We start from the raw sequence: 6,000 nt of genomic DNA, 5'->3' as shown, positions 1-6,000 counted from the left end.
ATTGGTTATTTATTGAAAGTCTCCTATGTGCCATACACTTAATAGTTGCTGAAATGAGCAAGATAAGAGGGTTCTTGCCTGTGTAGAGTTTATGTTTCAGAGTAACACAATTACTGAAGTAAGCAAAGTAAAATGTAACAGAGAAAAGAGTAAGTTTAGAACAGCATATGAATTAAGATACATTGTATTTGAGTTAAGATAACTTGTAGGGTCTTAGCACCTGTAATTTACAGTTTATTCTAATTTGTGTCTTTAAGATTTTACTATACTAACCATCTGAGGTTTTCAAAAGGACTTTAACTTAATATTTCAGTTAATATTTTTCTATAGTTAAAAAAGTAGAGCTGCTAATGGCTCTGCACCCAAGGTACAGTGGTTATGGCACTGGCCACATGCACCAAGGGTGGCAGGTTCGAACCTGGCCTGGAGCAGCTGAACAACAATGACACTGTAACAAAAAATAGCTGGGCATTCTAGGCACTGGGTGGCGTGGCAGGTGCCTGTAGTCCCAGCTACTTGGGAGGCTGAAACAAGAGAATCACTTGAGCCCAGGACTTTGAGGTTGCTGTGAGCTATGATACCACAGCACTTTACCGAGGGTGACATAGTGAGACTCTGTCTCAAAAAAGAGAATAAAAGGTAGCACTGTTAAAAAATAGAGCTATATTAAATATCAAACATACACAGTATTATGTGCTCCAAATATTATGTGAGCATTTAAGTGAAAGAGCCACTTAAACATTTTAGTGGATTTGTTCCTCTCCCCCCCGGTTTGGTTGTCCTGTATGTTACGTAAATTTAAAATATAAAGAGTGTAGGATTTTCTTTCCTAGTTTAAGCATTTATCATATAGACTTAAATATTTTTAAATGGATTTCTATTGAGAGCTTGTCACATAACACTAATTTTCCTAACTAGGATGAAAAATAAATTTTAAAAATTCAGGGAGATATTGTGTTTTTTACCAAGAGAACCTGACTTACATACATTTTAATTTGAGCACATTGGATCGCTCTGTAAGCAGTTTGTAAGCACTTTGTAAGCAGTTCTTAGCACTCCAGGTCTTATCATAAACATTTTGCCTATGGCACTGACATATTTTTTAAGGTGTCCCTCATTGAGCATCTTCCACATGAAGCAAAACACGTATTCTATTTATTCTCCACGGCAGCATCATGATCTGCTATAAGTCTATAATAAGGCAAGAGACCAGAATGTTAAATTACTGGTGCCCGAGTCCACACAGACATAATCAAATTGGTTTCAATTCATGGATATGATTACCAAACCTGTAGTATGTTATGCTAGTCTGTCTCCCTAACACCCAACTTCTTGGGTCTTGATAGTGACTTGCCTTCATCTTCTCAATGTACTTTTGTAAGTCTGCAAAAATATATAATATTAACATATCGTAAAACTGTGTTCACTCTACTTTAAAAAGCAGGAGGTGGAAAGGCAGTGATAATAGAAAACTCTTGGTAATAGAAACATTCCATATGTTAAGTTCTGGTTAATTCCATTTTTGGTGATGATGGTAGTCTAAGAATGGGCCATTGGCTCATTTTTTTGTTATCACTATGGGAGCTCACATTGCAAAGATAATTCGAGGCATGGGCAGTGGAGGCAGGAAGGATCTGTGATCTTACATAATGAAAAATACGTTTGAAAATATATGGAATTAACCCCAACATTACTCTTACTGTCCCAGAAAGGGAAGCCATTGTCTTGAGGAATCTTTTAACATTTTTTTCTGCTGAATAAGTTCAGATGAGTAAAAGGAATCATGGTAAATAGGCTTTAAATAATAGTGTGAGATATGGGGACGGGGCTAGATGGGAGTCTGTTGGTGAGCCTGTGTCCCAGACTGAAATCATGTAACATAACCTTTTGTGTCTGGCTATTTTTTACTGAGCAGAATGTTTTCAAGGCTCATCCATATTGTGGCATGCGTCCAAACTTCATTCTTTTTTATGGGTGAATAATGTTTCATTGTATGAATAATATTCCACTGGCTATAACACATTTTATTTATCCATTCGTGAGTTGATGGACATTTGGGTTTTTCCCACTTTTTGGCTATTATGAATAATGCTTGTGTGAACATACCTAGAAGTCCATGTTTTTGTGTAGGCAGATACTTTCAATGAGTGTATGTCTAGGAGTGGAACTACTGGGTCATAAGGAAAGTTCATGTTTTCTGTTTGAGAAACAACTTGTTTCTGCAAGCAACTGTACCATTTTACATTCCTGCCAGCAGTATATGCAGAGGCCTACATCTTTGTCAGCTCTTGTTACTGTCTGGTTTCTTGGCTCTAGCTATGCTGGTTGTGGTGAAGGGGCATCTCACGCCGACTTTCATTGGCATTTCTCTAATGACTAGCAATGTTGAGCATCTTCTAATGTGCTCATTGGGCACCTGTTTATTGTCTTTGGATAAACGTTGTTCATATCCTTTGTCCATGTTTTAGTTCGGCTTTTTATTGAGTTGTAAGAAGTTTTTATATATACTGAGTAGAAGTCTTTTATCAGATATAGGATTTACAGGTATTTTCGACCATTCTGTGGTTGTCATTTTCTTGGTGGTCCCCTTTGAAGTACAGAAGTATTTAATTTTTGTGCACTTTTTTCTTTGGTGGTGTTTTGACATGATCCCTTTTTTATAGCTTGCTTGCTCTCTACTATGTGGATGCACCTTGCTGTATTTGGCCAGTTCCTTGCTAACTTGCTGTTATAAATAGTACTGTAATATTTGACTGTGTGTGTACAGCATTTTGTGATTTTGCCAGTGGGATTGCTGGATCAAAGAGTGAATGCACATGTAATTTTGGAGATTATTGCCACCTCCCCTCCATAAAGATTGTGACATTTTGTGTTCCCAAAAGTGGTGTATGAGAATCCCTGTTTCTGTGCAGCTGGGCAGCAAGGTACATTGCCAGGTCTTTGCTAATCTGATAAGTAGAAATGGTATATTAAATGTAGTTTAAAAATTAGTCTTCTCTAAGAGAAATTTCCATAATGTTATAGACCTTTTGTGCTACTTTTTCTGTTTGTATCTTTTGCTCATTTTTTTTCTATTTCATTTCTGGGCTTTTTCTGAGCTTTTCGCCTTTAACTTATAATTTAAATTGCAAATATTTCCTTTACCCATCCCATTTGTCTTTTATATTTTTACCTTGTTTATGGTGTATTTGGACATGTAAAAGATTTTAATTTTGCCTTTTTGTTTTTAGGTTTTATATGTGTGTGGCGGGGAGGTTATGTGTGTTTTTTGTTTTTTATAGTGGTAGTCCAGCTTTTCAGCCTTTCCCCAGTGGTTTTGCTTCTACATTTTGAGTCACAGGCAAGGCTGAGGCAGGAGGGATTAGTTGAGGTTAGAAGTTTCAGAGTAGCCTGAGCAACATAGTGAGACCCTCTCTCTACAAGAAAAATAGAAAAATTAGCCCAGGTGGGGTGGCATGTGCCTGTAGTCTGTAGGGTAGCAGCAGTAGGGGGTGCAGGGCTTGGGACTGTTTGGTTTTTGCAAAATCATATGTATATATTTTAATTAAGATAATAAAATTTGCATAACCAGGGCAGTGCCTGTGGCTCAGTGAGTAGGGCACTGGCCCCATATACCAAGGGTGGTGGGTTCAAACCCAGCCCCAGACAAACTGCAACAAAAAATACCCAGGCACTGTGGTAGGCACCTGTAGTCACAGCTACTTGGGAGGCTGAAACAAGAGAATCACTTAAGCCCAAGAGCTAGAGGTTGCTGTTGCCATGGCACTCTACCAAGGGCAAGAAAGTGAGATTCTGTCTCTTAAAAAAAAAAAAAAATTTGCATACCCAGAGACGTTCATGCGACTTTTCATCTCTTTCCAGGTATTTTCCGTCTACCTCCTTATCTTGTATTAGTCAGTCTTCTGAAGACAGTTTGGTTCCCTATTTCAGTTTCCCTGCCTGCCACTTATTCCTTACTCCATTCCAGTCAAGTTTGTAACAATGTTATATTCATGCTAAAGTCACTGTGACCAACATTTTACTAAATCTAGTGGACATTTTTCAGTTCTTTTTGCCTTTTGACTTTTTAGCAGTACTCTGTACTTTTTGAAATCCCATCTTCATTAGATTTCTGTAAGACAGTTCTTCTGGATTTGCTGTGAGTTCTCGGGACTTCGATCCCTTTCTACCACATTCTGTCCTGGGAAGTTTAATGATCTGAACTTAAGATTTAGGTTACTATTCTCAGGTGCCTTACAAAACTTCAGCATGTGCTCTCCTCAGCTCCTCAGCTCTAAATACCTCCTTAGCCTCTCCTCTCAGAGTTCAAAGAGGCATTTGAACCAAACTTACCATACACTACTACCTTCTGCAAACTCATTCTTCATCTCAGATTCCTTATTTCCATTAAAAATGCCTCAATGCTGTACCTAAAGTAAGCCAGAGTAGAAGGCATGTCCTTGGCACATACTTTCCCTTATTCCCAGTTCATACTTAAGTCCTGCTGATATTTTCTCTTTACTTTGCACCCTGTAGCCAGAAGTAACTTAAAAAAACTATCATTTTCTAAAGCTCAGGTTGATCTTCCATTCCTTTTCTGCTTTTCTCATTTACTCTTTTCTTCTTCTTCTTCCTCCATTCTAAATTTACACAATGCTAGCACTTTGGGAGGCTGAGGTGAGTGGATTGCCGGAGCTCAGGAGTTCGAGACCAGCCTGAGATAGAGTGAGACTCCATCTCTTAAAAAAAAATAGCCAGGCATTATGGTAGATACCTGTAGTCCCAGCTACTCGGGAGGCTGAACCAAGAGGATCGTTTGAGCCCAAGAGTCTGAGGTTGCTGTGGGCTATAATGCCAGGGTACTCTACTGAGGGTGATGAAATGAGAGTCTGTCTAAAAACAAAAAAAAAGCATTACTACAAAGTTATAGGAATCAAAATACTGTAGCACTGGCATAAGAATAAGTATATAGACTAGTGAATTAGAATTTATTGTTCAGAAATAAACCCATACATCTATGGCCAAATGATTTTTGCCAAGGATGCTGAATCCATTTAATTGGTAAAAAATTGTCTCATCAAAAGATGGTGCTGGGATAACTTGATTTCCATATATAAACAGCAAAGCTGAACTTTTTACCTCACTTCATGTATAAAAATTAACTTAAAATGGATCAGGGACCTAATTATAAACCCCAGAATCCTAAAACTTTTAGAGGAAAACAGGTTAATCTTTAGGACTTTTGATTTTGCAGTAGATTCTTAGGTCTGACACCAAAAGTATGAGCAAAAAGAGAAAAATTAGGCAAATAATTTTTGTCAAAATTTAAAACTTTTATGCATCAAAGAACATTATCAAAAAAATGTAAAGACAACCTACAGAGTAGGATAAAATGTTTGCAACGCTTATATCTGACATGGGATTATTATCCTGAATATATAAAGAACACTTACAACTAAACAACAACAAAGCAACCCAATTAGAAAATGGGCAAAGGACCCATTTCTGCAGAGGAGATAGACAGATATCCCATAAGTACATGAAAAGGTGCTCAACATCTTAGTCATTAGGAAAATTCAGATCAAAACCACCACAAAGTACTGCTTTGCACCTACTAAGATGGCTATGTTTTTTATAAATGAAAAACTGGAAAATATCAGTGTTGGTAATGATGTGGAGAAACTAGAACACTTGTATGGTGCTGGTGGGATTGTGAAATGGTGCAGCTGTTGTAGAGCAGAGATTAGTGATTCATTGAAAGGTTAGACATAGAATTACCATATGATCCAGCGATTCCATTTCTGGATATTTAGGCAGGGACTGAAAAGCAGACTTTAGCAGATGCATTTATTCCAGTGTCTACTGCAGCCCTGTTTACAATACCCAAGTGTCCATCAACAGAGGATCTTGGATGAACCTTGAAAACATTATTGTAAGTGAAATAAGCCAAACACAAAAGGGCAAATGTTGTGTGTTTCCACTCATAAAATGTCTAGAGTAGGCGTGTTCACAGAGACAGAA

Source organism: Otolemur garnettii, unplaced genomic scaffold, assembly GCF_000181295.1.
Source record: "Otolemur garnettii isolate 467f Iridium unplaced genomic scaffold, OtoGar3 scaffold00019, whole genome shotgun sequence".
In the NCBI taxonomy this organism is placed as follows: domain Eukaryota; kingdom Metazoa; phylum Chordata; class Mammalia; order Primates; family Galagidae; genus Otolemur; species Otolemur garnettii.
This window is presented reverse-complemented; position numbering follows the sequence as displayed.